At 39.5% G+C, this 22,163-nt stretch overlaps 1 long non-coding RNA gene across 7 annotated transcripts in view; it reads right to left on the bottom strand.

The window, feature by feature from the left end:
• Positions 1 to 22,163, bottom strand: part of LOC132356827 (uncharacterized) — a 90,947-nt gene that overhangs the window by 2,548 nt on the left and 66,236 nt on the right. For 4 of the 7 annotated variants that reach the window (XR_009500117.1, XR_009500110.1, XR_009500112.1 and 1 more), the window contains one exon: positions 13,002 to 13,169. The exons of 1 other annotated variant lie outside the window; for it this stretch is intronic. This is a non-coding gene — a long non-coding RNA (uncharacterized LOC132356827). Of the gene's footprint in view, positions 1 to 6,572; positions 6,631 to 13,001; positions 13,170 to 13,213; positions 13,275 to 22,163 lie in introns of those variants that run through there. 2 more of the 7 variants (XR_009500113.1, XR_009500115.1) reach the window with 2 other exon arrangements.

The following is a 22,163-nucleotide window of genomic DNA, read 5'->3' as shown; positions in this document are numbered from 1 at the left end:
GGAAGGGAGGAGGGGCAACATAAGGGTAGGGGGCTAAGAGGCACAAACTATTAGGTATAAAATAAGCTACAAGAACATATATAGTACAACACAGGGAACATAGGCAATATTTTATAATAACTATAAATGGAGAATAACCTTTAAAAATTGTGAATCACTATATTGTACATCTGTAACATATAATATTGTACATCAGCTATATTTCAATAAACAAATAAAAATTTTAAAAATCGGGTTGTTTGTTGGTTTTTTTTGTTGAGTTTTAAGAGTTTTCTATATATTCTGGATATTAATCCCCTATCAAATATGTGATTTGCAAATATTTTCTCCCATTCTGTGGGTTGCTTTTCACTCTGTTGATAGTGTCCTTATCTGAAGACTTTGGCAGAAGCGGGAGATGATTAGAATCAGGGTTTGGATCATAAACTCGAAGTTTCTGGATTCAAAATCTGGCTATTTGCTATTGGGAAAACTAATTAACCTCTTTGAGCTTGCCTTACTTTTTTCATCTGAAAAATGGGGATAATGCTTATAATAATACCTAGCTTGCTATAATGAGGAATAAATGAGATCACACATCTAAAATCTCACTGCAGAATGTAGCCCAGGTTAAATGCTCAATAAGTGGTAGCCTTTATTAGTATTGGGCATAATAAGGAACCAGAATGATGTAATTGAAATGTGATATTAGTTACTATAAAATGGGTGAGTAGGCCAACAATATTAAATAACCAACCTGAACACAGTAATATTACATAATACTTATTAACACTGGTGTAACAAGTTGCAGTTTACAAAGCATTTTTTTTCCCTTTTGCTTTTTTTAAAAAATAGATCATTATTGGAGTATAATTTCTTCACAATACTGTGTTAGTTTCTGTTGTACAACAAAGTGAATCAGCCGTACGCATACCTATGTCCCCATATCCACTCCCTCTTGAGCCTCCCTCCCATCCTCCCTATCCCACCCCTCTAGGTCATCGCAAAGCACCTAGCTGATCTCCCAGTGCTATGCTGCTGCTTCCCACTAGCTAACTATTTTACATTCGGTAGTGTATATATGTCGATGCTACTCTCACTTCGCCCCAGCTGCCCCCTCCCACCCGGTGTCCTCAAGTCCATTCTCTATGTCTACATCTTTATTCCTGCCCTGCAACTAGGTTCATCAGTACCATTTTTTTTTTTAGATTCCATATATATGCGTTAGCATACGGTATTTGTTTTTGTCTTTCTGACTTACTTCACTCTGTATGACAGACTCTAGGTCCATCCACCTCACTACAAATAACTCAATTTCGTTTCTTTTTATGGTTGAGTAATATTCCATTGTATATATGTGCCACATCTTCTTTATCCATTCATCTGTCGATGGACACTTAGGTTGCTTCCATGTCCTGGCTATTGTAAATAGAGCTGCAATGAACATTGTGGTACATGACTCTTTTTGAATTATGGTTTTTTCAGGGTATATGCCCAGTAGTGGGATTGCTGGGTCATATGGTAGTTCTATTTTTAGTTTGTTAAGGAAACTCCATACTGTTTTCCATAGTGGCTCTATCAATTTACATTCCCACCAACAGTGCAGGAGGGTTCCCTTTTCACCACACCCTTTCCAGCATTTATTGTTTCTAGATTTTTTGATAATGGCCATTCTGACCAGTGTGAGGTGATACCTCATTGTAGTTTTGATTTGCATTTCTCTAATACTTAGTGATGTTGAGCATCTTTTCATGTGCCTCTTGGCCATCTGTATGTCTTCTTTGGTGAAATGTCTATTTAGGTCTTCCGCCCATTTTTTAACTGGATTGTTTGTTTTTTTCATATTGAGCTCCATGAGCTGTCTGTATATTTTGGAGATTAATCCTTTGCCTGAGGGTTGTCTTTTTGCCTTGTTTATGGTTTCCTTTGCTGTGCAAAAGCTTTTAAGTTTAATTAAGTCCCATTTGTTTATTTTTGTTTTTATTTCCATTACTCTAGGAGGTGGGTCAAAAAAGATCTTGCTGTGGTTTATGTCAAAGAGTGTTTTTCCTGTGTTTTCCTCTAAGAGTTTATTTTTGTGTATGGTGTTAGGTAGTGTTCTAATTTCATTCTTTTACATGTAGCTGTCCAGTTTTCCCAGCACCCCTTATTGAAGAGGCTGTTTTTTCTCCATTATATGTTCTTGCCTCCTTTGCCATAAATTAGGTGCCCATATGTGCGTGGGTTTATCTCTGGGCTTTCTATCCTGTTCCACTGATCTATTATTTCTGTTTTTGTGCCAGTACCATACTGTCTTGATTACTGTAGCTTTGTGGTATAGTTTGAAGTTAGGGAGCCTGATTCCTCCAACTCCGTTTTTCTTTCTCAAGATTGCTTTGGCTGTTCGGGGTCTTTTGTGTTTCCATACGAATTGTAAAATTTTTTGTTCTAATTCTGTGAAGAATGCCATTGGTAGTTTGATAGGGATTGCATTGAATCTGTAGATTGCTTTGGGTAGTATAGTCAATTTCACAATATTGATTCTTCCAATCCAAGAACATGGTATATTTCTCCATCTGTTTATGTCATCTTTGATTTCTTTCATTAGTGTTTTATAGTTTTCTGAATACAAGTCTTTCTCCTCCTTAGGCAGGTTTATTCCTAGGTATTTTATTCTTTTTGTTGCAGTGGTAAATGGGAGTGCTTCCTTAATTTCTCTTTCTGATATTTCATTGTTGGTGTGTAGGAATGCCAGAGATTTCTGTGCATTAATTTTGTATCCTGCAAACTTACCAAATTCTTTGATTAGTTCTAATAGTTTTCTGGTGGCTTCTTTAGGATTTTCTATGCATAGCATCATGTCATCTGCAAAGAGTTACAGTTTTACTTCTTCTTTTCCAATTTGTATTCCTTTTATTTCTTTTTCTTCTGTGATTGCCACGGCTAGGACGTCCAAAACTATGTTGAATAAGAGTGGTGAGAGTGGACATCCTTGTCTTATTCCTGATATTAGTGGAAATGCTTTCAGTTTTTCACCATTGAGTATGATGCTTGCTGTGGGTTTGTCGTATATGGCCTTTATTATGTTGAGGTAGGTTCGCTCTATGCCCATTTTCTGTAGTGTTTTTATCATAAATGGGTGTTGAATTTTGTCAAAAGCTTTTTCTCCATCTATTGAGATGATCATATGGTTTTTCTTCTTCAATTTGATAATATGGTGTATCACATTGATTGATTTGCGTATATTGAAGAATCCTTGCATCCCTGGGATAAATCCCACTTGATCATAGTGTATGATCCTTTAAATGTGCTGTTGGATTCTGTTTGCCAGTATTTTGTTCAGGATTTTTGCATGTATGTTCATCAGTCATATTGGTCTATAATTTTTTTTGTGATATCTTTTTCTGGTTTTGGTATCAGGGTGATGGTGGCTTCGTAGAATGAATTTCGGAGTGTTTCTCCCTCTGCAATTTTTTGGAAGAGTTTGAGAAGGATCGGTGTTAGCTCTACTCTAAATGTTTGATAGAATTCGCCTGTGAAGCCATCTGGACATTGTTTGGCTCCCTTAGAAAATCACAGGCCCTTTAGGGGGACGGTCTGTTTATATTTTCTAAACAGATAGGTCTATTTATATTTTCTATATTTTCTAATTCTTCCTGGTTTAGTCTTGGAAAATTGTACCTTTCCAAGAATTTGTCCATTTCCTCGTGGTTGTCCATTTTATTGGCATATAGTTGTTTGTAGTAGTCTCTTATAATCCTTTGTATTTCTGCAGTGTCAGTTGTGATTTCCCCTTTTTCATTTCTAACTTTAATGATTTGCATCCTCTCCCTTTTTTTCTTGATGATTTAAACATTCACCATTCATTCAACAGGCTCCGCTGGAAACATAATGATGAGTAAGACAGTCCTGCAGAACTGAGTGGGAGAAACCAACAAGGCAAAAGGCCGTTTCAATCAGGGTGATGAGTGCTAAGATGTCAGAAGCATGGGATGCTGGGGCACACTGAGGAGGAGGAGGTCAGACTCGGGGAGCACTTCCCCTACAGGATTACAGGGTTAGGGGAGGATGGGGTGTGGGAAGGGGCTGAGTGTTCTAGCTAGAGGAAAAAGCTACTGCAAAGGCTGGAGGTGAGAGAGGCTGGCTCATTGGGGAACAGCGACTAGTTTATTATGGCTGGAACTTAAGAGAGAGGAGCAGAGTGAGATAAGCCTGGAGAGGCAGACAGGTGCCAGACCATGAAGGGCCTTGTACACCAGGGCAAGGGTTTTGATCTTATCCTGAGAGTAATGAGAAGCTATTGAAGGGTTTTAAGCAGATTCGCCATGTAACCGGCTTTGCCTTCTAGAAAGATCTCTTTGGATCAGTGTGTAGAGTGGAATGAAAAGGACACAGCCTGGGGCAGACGAGGTAGAAAGATGAACTAAAGAAGGAATCATGAGGACAGAGAGAAGTGGAGGGTTCAAGAGACATTTAGGATAAAATGGAGCAGATATGGGGACTGATCGGATGACCTCAGTTGACTATTTGGGAATAACTCAGGTATTAGCATCATTCCTTCATTTGAGATGAGCCACAGAGGCTGAAGAAGGTTAAATGATTTGTACAAGGTCCCAGAGCCGGGAAGAATCTGATCAGGACTCTGTCTTTCCACCCTGACATCTCCTGTTCACTCCTCCCAAATATGCTGTTAGCTGAGTTCCTAGATCTTTATGTGTAAATCCCCTTTCAGGAATTCAAATCCTGTTTCTCCATTGACTGCTTTGCAGCATGTAAAGGTGTGAAGCCTTAGTTTATCTGAGTTTTTAATTGGTTGTCAATGTCCTAAGGCTTCACACCTTTGAGCTTCAAGATATTCTTTTCCTTCCATTCCACTTAGTGGTTTTTTTTTCTGCACAAATCTTTTATTTATCTGTTTTTTAAAACATTTTTATTGGAGTATAATTGCTTTACAATGGTGTGTTAGTTTCTGCTGTATAACAAAGTGAATCAGCTATACATACACATATATCCCCATACCTCCTCCCTCTTGTGTCTCCCTCCCACCCTCCCTATCCCACCCCTCTAGGTGGTCACAAAGCACGGAGCTGATCTCCCTGTGCTATGCGGCTGATTCCCACTAGCTATCTATTTTACGTTTGGTAGTGTATATATGTCCATGCCACTCTCTCACTTCGTCCCAGCTTACCCTTCCCCCTCCACTTAGTGTTTAAACAGCAATCTGGAAGCAAACCTTTCCATCCCAGGGAGGCTCAAATGAAGAGTCCGGGGCTCAGAAACAGTGAGCCCAAGTCCTAGGCTTGGCCACTAATTAGCTGTGCGATAGAATGAGTCACTGTCTACAAACTCCTATCTGAAAACTCAGGGGAAGAGAACGAACAAATGCATAGTCACTCAGATTCAACAACTTTAGAATCTCTTAAAATAAGTATACCTTCAAATTGTGAAAAGCCACTCTCTCATGAATCTGTTTGGTAAAGTGAGTTTCTGACCCCATATGACACTCATAGATATTAGGGATTTTCCCTGAAACTCCACTGTTTGCTCACCAGGGAGTATGGCCCTGCTCTGTAGTTGCTGAGCGCGGTGTTATCAGACTTAAACTGCAGACCAAGATGCATGGGTATGTTTGGTTTTCTCTCAGACACTTGTACTGCTAAGACTTTTTTTTTTTTGGTGGGGGGAGGTGCGATTCTCTGTTATAAAACCAGCAGGAAGAGGGAAAATGAATGAAGAAGGTGAATTTACAGTTTACGGAAAAAGCCCACCATGCACTATGCCTATCCTGAGGCATGGAGGACACGGTAAAGGAGCAGTGTCTGTGAGTGGCAGGGCCCTGCACCCCGACCGTGAGATGACAAAATTATTCTTGCTTCAAACCCCACAAGCTAGGGGAGCCTGTGAGTGAAAAGGGGCCTTTGTCGGTGCCAACTCAGCCAGGCCCAGGATCCGGCAGGCCTGCAGCTCCTGCTCAACAGGAGGGATGGACCCTGACACTCCACGCCACTCCCAGGGGCTGGGCTCCGGGTCACAGGCCTGTGCAGTGACCCCCTTGGGATGTGCAAGCAAGATCAAGTCCTGAGACCCCGGCACTCATGCCGGCCCCCTGCCCCTCCCGTGGCTTCCACGAACAGCAGGAGGTGCTGGGCCTGAGACCCTGTGCTCTTCACCCCAGGGCTTTTGGCTCCTGTAGGCAGATGGCACCCCTGTGTGGGTGCTTCTCTTCGGTGAGCACCCACAGCCCGGTCTGGCTGTGACACGGCAGTCTCGGAGGCCAGGGACAGGACAAGTCACTCCCTGTGTGTGTGGGGGGGGGGGCGGGGCCTCACCTGGGGGCGCAGTCCCTCCTTGTATCCGCCATCACAGCACCACAAGCATCACACGCGGCCGTGGGAGCGGAAACCTCCCGGGAGGCCCTGCAGTGGAGCCAATGAGACAGGAAGAGGATGGGAAGGCCCTCTGTAGACAGGCCCTGGGCAGGTAGAAGAGAGGCACCACTGATGGTGAGAAGAGCGATTCCAAAGCCCTCGTGATTCAGTCAACAAACACCTACCTGTGCAGACGCCATGGGGGTCACAAACTTGAAGAAGATCTGGACCGTCCCCCTGAAGGGCCTGTGCTTTTCTAGGGGAGCCAAACAATGTCCACACATCTCAGTGCAACCAGGAGAGCCTGTGGGGGGGGACAGGGGCAGCAGATGCAGAAGAGAAGGCTTCCCGGAGGCGGCGAGCTGGGGGCCGGGCTGTAAAGGAGAGCTCTGGACTGGTCTTCAGGGAGTGTGCCCTGCCGTGCCCGGCAGGAAGTGAAAACCTCTTCCAGCTGTTGTGGCCTTGGGTCCTTCCCCCGTCCCCCCTGACCCTGACGATGGATCTGCAAAGGGAAAAGACGTGGCCACTTCTGTTGACTAACAGGGGGTAGGGTGGGGAAAGAGAGCACCTTCCCTTAAGGAAATCTGTTAGCATTGTCCAAGTGTCTTCCCCTCTAGACCATGAACTCGGGCAAGCCACAAGTCTTGGGCACCTGTCAATCCCCAGCCCTTAACACAACTCCCAGTATATAGTAGGTGCTCAGTACATGCTCAGTGAATGATTGAATAGCTAGGGTCTGGAACATTTGTCCTGTAATTTCAAGTGGACAACCCAGATTTTTCATGACCTGAGAAGACACTTGTTTTCCTATAAAAAAAAGCTGTCTGCCTGGGAGCATTTGATTTTGCTGTAGGCAAAGGAGCTGACCTGTTAGTCACCCTTTTCACCACAGGACTTCCATCAAATCCCCCAGGTCTGCCCTCAGGCTAGGACAACTTCCTCTTTCTTTCCCCACCCCAAGACAGGCTTTTCTTATAGCCAAGGACCCTCTGAGGCCTCAGGCGCACTTTTAACACACACCCTGTGAAGACAACATCCTGCCTTTACTGCCCTCACTCAGTCAGGGGATGCTGCCATCTTTTGAAACTCAAGTTGGAAGCCTTTCCTGAGAAAAGCCTGCACACTGTGACCCCTCCTGCCTCTCTTGGCTGCACAGTTGAGTGAGTCATTCATTATATTATAGGTAAACATGCTTGAGTCATAGAGATGTTTCATGTGCAGCCTTTTCTCCCAAATAGATGGTGAGCTTCTTGTTGCCAGAGATGGTAGCACCTGCTTTTCTGTCCCCAGAAATGTCTCCCAAAAGGTAATGCACACAGGTGTGCAGTAAACACTTGCGGATTGAGGAGAAGGCAGAGAACTGATCTGGACCTTTCAGGGATCCTCAAGCCCCAGACATTCACTTTGTCTATGACTGGTTAACTAACCTTCAGCTCTCAAGTTGCCCCAGAACCTGGATAGGCAAGAAGCAATCCTGTTTCAACTTCGGACTACAGATCAGGAAATCCTGGTTATAGACCTGACTCTGCCACTAACTAGCATGAACTTTGGTAAGCCAGTTAGCTGCTTTTGGCCTCAGTTTGCGCAATTAAAAAAATAGGGAAACTGCTACTTCTGGCTAAGATGATGTGGTAGAAATTGTATGTACCCTCCTGCATGAAACAACCAAAAAAAAAAAGCCAGACAATATGAAGCAGCAATTTTCAAGACACTATATATTAGGCAACAAAGGACAGTGATCCCAGAGAGATGGAAAGCAAACAAGATGAGCCCTATGAATGACCAGCTTATTTGCAAAACAGCTTTATTGAGATATAATTCATATACCATACACATTATAATAATTATAATTCACATTCATCCATTTAAAGTGTACAATTCAATGGTTTTTAGTATATTCACAGACATGTGTGACCATCACCAATTTCAGAACGCTTTCATCACCTCAGAAAGAAATCCTATACCCTTTAGTTTTCTATTCCCTATTCCCTCCAGCCCTGAGCCACTATTAATCTACTTTCTGTCTATAGATTTCTTTATTCTGGACATTTCAAATAAATGGAATCTTATAATATGTGGTCTTTTGTAACTGGCTTCTCTGACTCAGTATAATGTTTTCCAAGATGAATCCATGTTGTATCATGTATCAGTAAGCACTCTGCTCCTTTTATGGCCAAATAATATTCCATTGTATGGATATAGCACATTGTATTTATACATTCATCAGTTGATGGACATTTGGGTTGTTTTCACCTTTTGGTTATTATGAATAATGCTGCTATAACAAGTTTTTTTTTTGTGGACATATATTTTCCTTTCTCTTGGAAGGAAGATATTCTTCAATTCTTGGAAGAGAATTGTTGGATTATATAGTAACTCTATGTTTAAACTTTTCAGGAACTACCAGACTGTTTTCCAAAGTGGCATTTTACATACCCACCAACAATGTACAAGAGTTCTGATTTCTCCACATCCTCGTCAATACTTGCTAGTATCTGGCTTTTTTATTATAGCCATCCGAGTGGGTATGAAGTGGTATGAAGTTCACTGTGGTTTTGATTTGCATTTCCCTGATGATGTTGAGCAACTTTTCATGTGCTTATTGGCCATTTTGTATATCTTCCTTGGGGAAATAATCATTTCATATCCTTTGCCCATTTTTTAATTGGGTTATTTATGTTTTTATTATCAAGTTGTAAAAATTCTTTATATAGTCTAGATACAATCCCCTCATCAGATTAATGATTTGCAAATATTTTCTCCCATCCTGTGAGCTGTCTTTGCAGTTTCATGAATGTCCTTTGAAGCACAAAAGTTTTTTATTTTGATGAGGTCCAATTTATCTATTTTTCTCTTTTGTTTTCCATCCTTTTGGTGCAATAAATAAGAATCCTTTGCCAAATCTGAGGTCATGAAGATTTACCCCTATGTTTTCTTATAAGAGTTTTATAGTTTTAGCTCTTATATTTAAGTTTTTGATCAATTTAAAGTTGATTTTTGTATATGGTGTGGGGCATGGTCCAACTTCATTCTTTTACATGTGGTTATCCAGTCATTTCAGCATTATTTTTTGAAATAACTATTCTTTCACCATTGAATGAACTTGGCACTCTTGTCAAAAATCAGTTGACCATAGACACATGGGTTTATTTCTGGAGTCTCAATTTTATTCCATTGATTTGTATGTCTATCTCTATGCCATTTCCACACTATCTTGATTATCATTGCTTTGTAGTAAATTTTGAAATTGGGAAGTGGGAATCCTCCTACTTTGTTCTTCTTTTTCAAGATTGCTTTGGCTATTCTGGGTCACTTACAATTCCATATGAATTTTACAATCAGCTTGCCATTTTCTAAAGAGAAGCCAGCTGAGATTCTTATAGGGATTGCATCAAATCATAGATTAATTTGGGAAGTATTACCATCTTAACAATATTAAGTCTTCCAATCCATGAGCATGGAATGTGTTCCCATTTATTTAGATCATTAATTTCTTTCAACAGTGTCTTATAATTTTCAGAGTATAAGTTTTACATTCCTTCACTTAGCTTTATTCCCAAGTATTTTATTCTTTTTGATGCTACTGTAAATGGAATTGTTTTTGTAATCTTGGATTGTTCATTGTAAGTATACAGATACACAATTGATTATTGTATATTGATCCTGTATTCTGCAACCTTGCTGAACTTTTTAATTAGTTATAATAGGTGTTTTGTTTTCTTTGTGGATTCCTTGAGATTTTCTACATACAAGATCATGTCATCTGCAAATAGAGATAATTTTACTTTTCACTTTCCAGTATGGATGTCTTTCATTTCTTTCTGTGGCCTAGTTGCCCTGGATAGAACTCCAATAAAATGTTGAGCTGCAGACATTGTTTTGTTCCTAATTTTAAGGGTATAAAGCATCTATGCTTTCACCATTAAGTATGATGTTAGCTGTGGGTTTTTCATAGAAGTCCTTTGTTGAGGAAGTTCTCTTCCATCCCTAGTTTGTTGAGTGTTTCTGTCATGAAAGGTTGTTGGATTTTGTCAAATGCTTTTTTGCATCTATTGAGATGATCATGTGATTTTGTTTTTTATTCAATTATTATGATGTATTACATTAACTTACTTTCAGATGTTAAACAAACTGTGTATTCCTAGGATAAATCCCACTTCTCATTGTGCATAATTCTTTTTATATGTTGTTGGATTCAGTTTGCTAAGGATTTTTGCACCTATGTTCATAAGAGATAATAATCTGTAGTTTTCTTTCCTTGTGATGTCTTTGGTTTTGGTATGAGGGTAATATTGGCCCCATAGGAGGAACTGGGAAGTGTTCCAGCCTCTTCTATTTTTGGAAGAGTTGGTGAAGAGTTAGTATTAGTTCTTTAAATGTTTGTTTGAATTCAGTGGTGAACCGTCTGGGCCTGGGGTTTTCTTTGTGGGCAGTTTTTTAAAAATTACTAATCCAGGCTTGTCACTTGTTATAGATCTAGTCATACTGTTTTTTTTCTTCTTGAGTCAATTTCAGTAGTTTGTGTCTCTCTAGGAATTTGTCCACTTCATCTAATTTATTGGTATATAATTGTTCATAGAATTCCCACATAATCCTTTTTACTTCTGTAAAGTCAGTAGTAATATCCCCTCTTTCATTTCTGATTCTAGAAATTTGAGTCTTCTTTTTTTCTTAGTCAATCTAACTAAAGTTTTGTCAATTTTGTTGATCTTTTCCAAGAACCAGCTTTTGGTTTCATTGATTTTCTTGATTGTTTTTTCTATTATCTAGTCCAATAATTTCCACTCTGATCTTTATCATTTCCTTCTGGCTTGCTTTAGGTTTAGTTTGCCCTTCTTTTCCCAGTGTCTTAAGGTGGAAGATTTGACCCAACTTAGTGCCTTCAGAAAGTTTCCAGGATAGGACATGGGGAAGGGGAGCTGAGGCAGAGCTTGGAAGACTCCCTGGGTTGCGGACACTGATCTCAGAGTTCAGGGAGCCAAGTCAGGTATAGCTTATACATTTTGTCCTGTTTTTTGGTTCTTTAAAGTAAGAGGGTAAATCCAGTCTCTGTTACTTGGTCAAAGCAGAAATTGTGCAAAGTCTTCTTAAGTATCAATAGAAAGCTTTATTTAAATCTCAGAATGGCCTCTCCAAAAAGAATGAAAGAGAGAATGAGACGATCAAAGGAGGGGTGGGGCAAGCATTTGTGGTGTTGGGCAACAGAGACAAGGCTGGTGCGGTCATCAGGTGGTCGAAGCCATCAGATACACAAGGTTCCAAGTTACAAAAAGAAAATGTACTGTTCTTCTCTCCTTATTGAGATATAGTATATACACACATAAGACTATTTTCTTAGATTTATAAAGTCACTGGTGCAGGTTAATGTTGTATAATTGTTCATTTTCTCTTATTTTATTCTGTAGTTGGGAGGAGTAGAAAGAAAAGGAGGGAGGAAAAAAGAAAGAATCTGTTCTTCATTCTTTAGGCTTTTTGTTTTTTAGAAGCCCAGGGGAATTTTATCAACACTGATATCTCTCCAGAGTTCATTCCCCAGAAAGTGATATCCACTGACATCTGACTTTTATCCTACCTTCTACATATATATTTGTCAGCATTTGTTCAAGTTAAAAATAAAAGTTTACTTTCAGTAAATAAGCTTAAGTATGAACAGATTTCTCTTTGGTAAATAACACCGAGTAAAGTCTTTCCTTACATTATTTGGTTTTGTTTTGGCCCACCTTACCTTTGAAAGCCATCACTTTCTACCACTGGGTAAGCCTATTTTGAATTCCTTTATTGGTATCTAATATAATAAAACAGAAACTAACACACCATTGTAAGGCAATTATACTCCAATAAAGATGTTAAAAAAAATAAATAAATAAATAAAAATTTTAAAAAAATTTAAAATGTCAAGTTGAAACAATTTTCGTAAAGAGAGAGATAGACATCTAGCCTCCGAATCTTGTTACTAAATATGGGGTCTACGTATCAACAGCATCAGCAACACCTGAAAGCTTTGTAGATATGCAGAATCTCAGGCCCTCCCCGGACCTTCATAGTCACATTTTAACAAGGTTTCCAGGAAATTCCTATGCACGTTAAACTTTTAGATGCATACTGCTCTAGAAAGCACCATTATCAAAGAAAACCCCAGTGACGATCCAGGTTGGCCTAGAGGCCCATGTAATGTTGAAGAGCAAGGCCGAGATTTTGGTTTAGAGAGCCATACGGGAAGAAGCTGGGCTTCACCTAAGGTGGGACCAGGCTTAAGTCACCAGTTTGGGACTACTGCAGGTAAACGGAACAGGACAGAAAGGGTTGGGCTGGGGTGGAGACTAGAACTCACAGAGGCTGAGACACAGAGAAAGACCCAGAGAGGCAAAGATGGAATGGTGGCGGTGGAAAAACAAATAAGGGAAACTCTAATTCCAGAAGGATACAAATACTATAATATCATTTATATGGATTTTAAGAACATGTAATACAATTACTATATATATATAGTAATTGTACGTGTGTGTGTATGTGTGTGTAGGCATACATGGGAGTGATACATATAAATGTAGCATACATGTAAAGACATGTATGGGAATGATAGCACATTTAGGATAGTGGTTACCTCTTGGAAGGTGTATTAGTTATTGTGTAGTATAATAAATTACCCCCAAAACTTAGCTGCTTAAAACATACTTTCAGGAATCCAGGCGTGGCTTAGCTGGGTCTTCTGCTTCAGGGCTTCTCGCAAGCCCGCAATCAAGGCGCTGGCCAGGGACACCACCTCATCCGAAGGCTCTACTGGGAAGGATCTGCTTCCAAGTTCAGTCACATGGTTGTTGGCAGGATTCCGTTTTTCGCAGACTGTTGGACAAAGGATCCAGTTCCTCATAAGCTGTTGGCTGCAGGCCTCCTTGAGTCTCTGGCATGTGGGTCTCCCTACAGAGCATCTCGCAACACGGCATCAAACTTCATCAGAGTAAGTAAGAGGGCAAGAGAGAGTGCCAGCAGGATGGAAGTCACAATCTTTTGTAACCTAATCACAGAAGTCCCATCCCAACACCTTTGTCATATTCTATGCATTAGAATCAAGTCACTAAGTCCAACCTAAATAGAGATTTCTCCAAAGAAGACATACAGAAGGCCAAGAGGCACATGAAAAGATGCTCAACATCATTAATTATTAGAGAAATGCAAATCAAAACTACAATGAGGTAACACCTCACACCAGTCAGAATGGCCATCATCAAAAAGTCTATAAATAATAAATGCTGGAGAGGGTGTGGAGAAAAGGGAACCCTCCTACACTATTGGTGGGAATGTAAACTGGTACAGCCACTATGGAAAACAGTCTGGAGGTTCCTTAAAAAACTAAAAATAGAGTTACCATATGACCCAGCTATCCCACTCCTGGGCATATATCCGGAAAAGAGCAAAACTCTTAATTCGAAAAGATACATGCATGCCTATGTTTATAGCAGCACTATTCACAATAGCAAAGACATGGACACCTAAGTGTTCATCGACAGATGAATGGATAAAGAAGATGTGGTATATATGTGTATACACACGCACACACACACGCACACACACATATACAATGGAATATTACTCAGCTGTAAGAAAGAATGAAATACTGCCATTTGCAGCAACATGGATGGACCTAGAGATTATCACACTAAGTGAAAGAAGTCAGGCAGAAAAAGACAAATATTATATAATATCACTTATATGTGGAATCTAAAAAATTAATACAAATCAACTTATTTACAAAACAGAAACAGACTCAAAGACATAGAAAACAAACCTATGGCTACCAAAGGGGAAAGGGGAGGGGGAGGGATAAATTAGGAGTATGGGATTAGCAGATACACATCACTGTATATAAAATAGACAAACAGCAAGGATTTACTGTATAGCACAGGGAACTATATTAAATATCTTGTAATAACCTATAATGGAAAAGAATCTGAAGCTGTACACCTAAAACTAACACAATATTGTAGATCAACTATAGTTAAATAAATGAAATTTTTTTAAAAAAAGAAGTGCACCAGGGATTATAGTAGCTGTAGTGGTGAAAAATTCATTTTCACAACCCTTAGGAAGTTCCAGGTGAGGTTGGAAACTCTCAGCATTATTAGTGTCCAATAAGGGTGTTAATCATACACATGCTCAGAACGCAGATTTTCTTCCCAACATCAATACACTTTATGATTGCTCTACTCATGATCCATGTAACAGAATAAAATCCTTCACTTTAGGACCAACTGTTAATAGCCTTTGGGGCAAAATGAAGATGACAGCTGTGTGCTCATTCTGTACAACTCGGAATGGTATCTTGCCCATAAGCAGGAAATTCAGTTCAACTAAGCAAACCTGGAACAAATGCCAAGTATAGCACTCGGCTCCAGTTACCACTGCCGTATTCTCTCTCCCTTTCTTAAGAAAACACGTCTGTGGCTCCATCACAGGTCTCTTAAGAATTGGCACCTCTTGCTTGCCCCTTGGGCCCAGAAGCACAGAACATGCCATGGTGGAAAGGTTGCAGGCTCATGCTGTTTCTCTTTGCAATTACTTTAATTCCCCAAAATAATCCCTTGACTTTCAACTTCTCAGAAGGGAAACTGAAAAGATGAGGAGAGGGCAGAAACACATATAACCACCTTGTCTCACATTATGCTTATTACCTCAAGCCCATTTTGTTCACAAAGTGAAGCTTTTGCAGAATTCATAAAGGAGGGCCTTAAACAGACTCTGAAAGAGTTTTAAAGTACTTCTTAAAAATTACCCGAAATAGGATTTACCAAATGTTCAAAAGTAATTATGATGAATCACAATCGTAAAGAAACAGTTTTCTGTCTTTATTACAAAGTTATTTTTAAAGTGTTTCTTCATGAATCATACAAAATAACTGATTGCAACATAAATTGTCATTTTTATAACTATTTCTGAAAGAGGGAAACTCTGGTTTAAAAAAAGGCAACCAATATTTTAATTGAAAAAACTAATTTCTGCACAGTAAAAGAAATGATACAGTAATGAAACAATGCATCCCCAAGTGTAAATTATATCATTATTTAATGTTACTATTCTTAAATATTGGTGCAATTCTAATCCATAGTAAACCTCTAAACTCTCTTGGTAAAATGGCAAATCCTTCCAGATTATTCCATTCTTTCAGGATCAGAGCAACACTGTATCTTAGTTTTTGAAACTGGAACCAATTTTTTTTTAAACAGAGAGACATATTGATGATCGAGTCTATGAATTCTCTGTCCAGACGGGTTCCTATTCGGAGTGAAGTAAGGAGCACTGAATACTTTCAAAGGAACTGACACCGCATACCATTCCTTTGTTTTTTAAAAAAATGGAAGTATTTTAGTAAAAAAGTGTGATCTCTACTCTCAGGTCCTTCTGTTCTCATCACTACCATGAACATCAATATCTGGTCGTCCTGACACTTCTATTCTCAGGACACAATGTTCTGAATGGAGTGGAGGGCATTTGGTGCTTATAGAGCTGTACTGAGATGCTCTCGATACTAGACTCTTCCCCATGTCAGCTGTTCCTGCCATCATGACAGCTGGCATTTCTGAGAGCACCCATCAAGTTGTATGATAACATAAATTACATGTCTGTATTTCCCATTATACTGTGAACTTCCTGAGGGAAGGGATAGGTCTTTTTAAAAAAAGTATTATCTTTAGTATTTTCTAATACAGTGCCTCAAACATTGTTATGATCATAAAGATAACAATGATAATAACAACTCTTAGTGAGCACTTACTATGTACCGGGCCCTATATTCTAAGCACTTGATGTGATTAACTCAACTAATCCTCACAATGACTCTATGTGGGAGGTACTATCCCCATTTTACAAATGAGGAAACAACAGGTTGAGTAACTTGTACAAGACGATACAGCTAACTTAGCTGCAGAGGCAGGATTGGAACCCAAGCAGTCCAGCTCCAGAGTAATGCTCTTAACCTCGAAACGCCATGCTCTGCTCCCTGGAGTAGGTGTTCGATAATTTTCAGGACAAATATTTGTTTGATTTTTCTCTAAACACATATTCCAACTTAAACATATAAAGGAACATAGTCTTTCAAAGATATTGCCCTGGGAAGCTTCTATTGCTCAAAACCTTTTGCAATTCCTTCTTCGGAATTGTTTTCAGAGCCAGTTTATGAATCGCAGAAGAAAAGTAGTCAATACATTGTGACCACAGCTCATTTTTAAATAGACATTGTTATTCAGTTTGATGAATACCTGATTTGCCCAACATGTTTCCGAATAACATCTGTTTGCCAAAAATCACATTCTCCAGTAAAAGAAGAAAGATTTGCTATCATTGAAGATGGTCCAAAAATATGACGCAGAGACTTTTTTCAGTTAACAAATATTTACTGAGCAACTGCTTGGCCACAGGGATACAAAGTCAAACAAGACATCTTCCCTACCTTCAGATAAGGGAGACATACAATCCAGTGTGATAAGTGCTTTGATAGATGTAAGCACAGGACGCTCAGGGAGCCCAGAAGAAGAGCATCAAACCCAGACTTGAGGGTGAGGGCCGGCTCCCTGAAGGAGGAGGTGAGGTCTAATTTTAGTCCCAAAAGACAAGTAGTTGTGGCCACACCAATAGAACAAGGGCTCGGACTCTCAAGATGGCTACACTAGCTGGGAGACTATGTCTTCGGACGGGTACACCCTCTCAGGTTTATTTTTAGAAGATAACAATCCTATTACTTTAAGTTCACACCTGGTACTCAGGTTGGTTTTGCTTTTAAATGAAACCTGGAAACATGTGTGGATGGTAGTTTGAAAGTTGCCTAATTTTAAATGTTTGAGTGTTGTTTGCTTTTGTTAGTGAGCCATTTACAGTTCTTCAAGTTTCCCTGAAGAATTTTGCTGATGGAGTAAACAGAAAACAAACCGATATCTAAGGAAGTCCCTGTTATCATAATCTATTTGTATATAGTGGGCGCATGATGATGATTTGTTTAACAAACAAAGGAAGGAGTAAATCCTTAATACTGATTCTCCCTAACTGAAACAAAATAGTTTGTTTCCTTTATTTCCTATGAGCCAAGATAGGACAGGATAACCCACACATGGAGAGAAATGGATGCTCTGGCAGAAGCTTATACTTTTCTCAATATATCAACTTGGAAAACAGGAACTTTGAACAGTGAGCAGTGGGAGACACGGTGATCCAAGAAGGGCTTGCTCTATTTTTGTGGCTTACCTGCGCTTAAAAACCAAACTACCCCAGGATCACACAAAACTGTTCTCAGAGAGGGGAAAGGGGGCTTGGGAGGTGGGTAAGTACTGTCCACCATGGGTGGGCTCGGTGCTTGGAGGTGATGAGAGAGGGAGGAGAGTGCTGTGGATACCCTAGCTGCATGCTGAGGCAAGAGTCTGCAGGCTGTCTTCTCTGTAATCCTCATCCACTAGGTGGCCTGACCCTAACTCTGTGGAATCGTTAAAGAAAGCAAGACAGGACACATAATGAGGAAGCTCAGATGAGGCATGGGATGCTGCCTGTGAAGAACAGGCCTTGCTGGGATTTGAGAGTGAAACGATCACGAGTAGGAGGACACACCGGGCACTCAGGAGACAGCAACACGTGGTGGGCAAAGGGCACCAAAGACAGACTCGATCTGCTTCACAAGTCTGTCTAGAGCTGGGCCGAGTGAGCTCAAAAAGTAAGGGGCAAGTGATGGTAGGAAGGAAAAGGTATCCGCCCACCTATCATTTATTTACTCATTTAGCACATGAGATGTTTAAAGAACTGTGAGAGACAGCTGAAGGAGCTACAGAAAAGAAAGTAATACAGTTCCTGCCCGCAAGCAGCCTGTAATCCCAAGGGAATCCAAGGCTGTGCAGAACTTATGCCTTGTTGCTAAGATATAGAACAGTGAGAGAAATGGGAAAATGTCCTTCTCTAGACTCGCCACACCTTCTCCCCAGCACTACTACAATCCCTGGGGGCAGAAGGTTAGATCAGTCTTCTCTGGAAAGTTCCCTCTCAGTCTTACAACTCTACTTCTTCTAAGAGGCTGCAGAATCAGCATTTGTTTCGTTTCGTTTTGTTTTTTTGGCCACACCGCACGTATTGCAGGATCTTAGTTCCCCGACCAGGGATTGAACCTGCGCCCTTGGCAGTGAAAGTGCGGAGTCCTAACCACTGGACCGCCAGGGAATTCCCAGAATCAGCGTTTTCAAGCATGGCCTAGGAATCCTCTAGATTTTACAAAGAATGCAGGAATATTCTTTCAAAAGATTTCCCTATGTGTTTCTAGTTCATTGGAAAATAAAAAGTTAAATTTATATTCAATTTTTCAATAACTTACTGTGGTGGTTAACTTATGTGTCAACTTGACTGGGCTAAGGGGTGCCCAGATTAAACATCGTTTCTGGGTGTGTCTATGAGGGTGTTTCCGGATGAGATGAGCATTTGAATTGGTGGACTCAGTAAAGCAGACTGCCCTCCCCAATGTGGGCATCATCCAATCCACTGAGGACCTGAATAGAACAAAAGGTGGAAGGAAGAATTCACCCGTTTTGCTTCTTGTCTGCCTGAATGAGCTGGGACATTGATCTTCTGCCCTTGTACTGAGATTTTACACCATTGGCTTACCTGGTTGTCAGGCCTCCAGACTTGGACTGGAATTCATCCATTCTCTAAGAATTATACCACTGGCTTTCCTGGGTCTCCAGTTTGCAGATGGGAGATCTTGGGACTTCTCACTTCCGTAATATTGTGAACCAATTCCTCATTATATTATATTATACACACACACATATCTATCTATCTATCTATCTATCTATCTATCTATCTATCTATCTATCCTACTGGCTCTGTTTCTCTGGAGTACCCTGACTAACACACTTACTTATTGTATAAAGTAGTGTTATTCAAACGTTTTTTTCTTATTAGGAGTTGAATTCATTTTGCAAACAAAGTTCACAGAGAATATCCACACATAAAACAGAACAATTCTGACTAAGGTAGGTGAGGTCCAAAGCTTCCACTTCACAGCTCTTTCATCCATTACTGATAATAACTCTCAGCAAACTAGGAATAGAAGGGAACTTCATCAACCTGATAAAGAGCATCTATGAAGAACCTATACCTAACATCATACTTAATGGTGAAAGACTGAGTGCTTTCCCTATAAGAAGATCAGTAACAAATCAAGATGTCCATTCTCACTCTTTATATTCAGCACTGTACTAGAGGTTCTGGCCAAAGCATTTGGTCAAGAAAAGATGTGCAAAACCTGTATGCTGAAAACTATAAAGCTTTGCTGGGAGAAGTTAAAGAAAATCTAAATAGTATATTTATACCTTATTCATGGGTCAGAAGACTCAATATTGTTGAGATAACAATTCTTCCCAAATTGATTTACAGATTCAATATAATCCCTTTCAAATTCCCAGCAGGAATTTTTATAGAAAATCACAAGCTGATTTTAAAATTCATATGTAAATGCAAATGACCTAGAATTGTCAAAGCAACTTTGAGAAAAGAACACATTTGGAAGGTTAAAACACTACCTGATTTTAAGATGTATTATAGGAAATTCCCTGGCAGTCCAGTGGTTATGACTTGGCACTTTCACTGCCGGGGCCCGGGTTCAATCCCTGATCAGGGAACTAAGATCCTGGAAGCCATGTGCGCGGTGCAGCCAAAAAAAAAAAAAAAAAGTATTATAAAGCTATACTATAATCAAGACAGTGTGGGATTGATGTCCAAACAGAAAAATATATTCATGGAAGAGAACAGAGAGCCCAGAAATATACTCACACAAATATAGACAACTGATTTTTGTTTTACAAAGGTGTAAAGGCAGTTCATTAGAAAAAGAATAACCTTTTCAATAAATGGTCCTGGAAATACTAGATGTTCATATGCAAAAAATAACTTGGATTAATACCTTGTACCATACACAAAATGGATCACAGTATTAAATATAAAAACTAAAACTGCAAAATTTCTTGAAGAAAATTTAGGAGAAAAATCTCATGACCTTGGGTTAGGCAATGATTTCTTAGATATGACACCAAAAGCATAAGCCATTAAAAACAAATTGATAAGTTAGACTTCACAAAAGTTAAAAACGTTTGTTCTTTGAAAAACACTGTTAAGATAATGAGAATGACAATTCATAGACTGGAAGAAAATGTTTGCAAAGCATATATCTGATAAAGGATTTGTATCCAGAATATATAAAATACTCTAAAAACTCAAAAATAAGAAAATAGACAACCCAATCAATATAAAATGGGCAAAAGATTTGAATAAACACTTCACCAAAGAAGATATACAGATGGCCAATAAGCACATGAAAAGAGTTTCAACATCACTGATCGTTAGGTAAATGCAAGCTAAAACCAAAATGAAATAACACTACACATCAATTTGAATGGGTAAAATTAAAAAGAATCGCCATAGCAAGTGTTGCTGAGGATGCCAATAAACTGGAACTCTATCACATGGCTGGTGGTAATATAAATGGTACCACTTTGTAAAACAGTTTGGTAGTTTTTAAAAAAGTTTAACATACACCTATGAAATGATTCAGCCACTCCTCTCATAGATATTTACCCAAGAGAAAAGAAAACATTATCCATAGAAAGTCTTGTACACAAATGTTCATAAAAGCTTTATTTGCAATAGCTAAAAACTGGAAATCCAAACATCCATCAACAGGTGTATGGGTAAACAATTAGTTGTATATATACCCACACAGTGAAATATTACTCAGCAAAAAAAAAAAAAAAAGGAATGAACTATTGATATATGCAACAACATGGGTGAATCTCAAAATAATTATGCTCAACAAAGGAAGCTGGAAAAAAGATATATGATTCAATGTATGATTCAAATATAAATTCTAAAAAATGCAAACTAACCTAAAATGACAGAAAACAGATCAGTGATTGCCTGGAGACAGAGGGGAAGGAGGGATTACAGAGGGCGCTTGGGAACTTTGCAGTATGTTCATCATCTCGACAGTGCTGATGGTTTCATAGGTGTATACATATGTCAAAACTTAATTGTGTGCTTTGAACATGTGCAGTTTACTGTATGTCAGTTATACTCCAACAAAGCTGTTGAAAAGAACTGACTCACATAAATATACACACTGATATTTTATAAAGATGAAAAAGCAATTCAGTGGAGCGTAAGGAAAGACTAAGGTCTGACGCCTATGGCCAATAAAAACACAACGAGCCCTTTGTGGATTCAGATTATTACTTACATGGAGAATGAAAGGAAGAGTAGCCAAATGTACCAGCAACCCATGCTCCCTGTCCTACATACCGGAAAGGGGTGACCACAAAACAAAAAGTGCCTCCCATCCTCTTGTGTTCCAAGTGGATCACAAGGAGTTCTGCTAAGACTCAGATACACTGCAATCAAGCCTTTGCCTATGTGATCAATTTCACCAGACTGCCATGACAGAGCTGTTCCCCTACACAGAAAAGCCACAGATCCTTGAACAGGCTTCCCTGGGCAAAGTTATTCCACACCTGTAGTTCACTGATAGAGAGAAAGCACATCCTTGTGTGGCTTCAGATGGTTCAGATGACCTCTCTGAACTCTACTGAATGCATATATTTTTCCTATCACTTTTGGTCTGTATCCTTTGATGTAATAAACCTTAGCTGTGAGTAAAGCCTGCTATTGAGTCTTGTGAGTCCATCCAGTGAACCATTGAACCTCGATGGTTATGGGACCCCAGAAACATGGTTATTTTTTTCAACAAATGGTGCTGGTAAAATTGGACATCCATAGGCAAAAGTATAATATAATAAACCTAGACCTAAACCTCATAATTTA

The sequence above is a fragment of the Balaenoptera ricei genome, chromosome X (genome assembly GCF_028023285.1).
Source record: "Balaenoptera ricei isolate mBalRic1 chromosome X, mBalRic1.hap2, whole genome shotgun sequence".
Classification (NCBI taxonomy): domain Eukaryota; kingdom Metazoa; phylum Chordata; class Mammalia; order Artiodactyla; family Balaenopteridae; genus Balaenoptera; species Balaenoptera ricei.
Note: the sequence above shows the minus strand (reverse complement) of the source record. Positions and strands in the feature narration are given on the sequence as shown.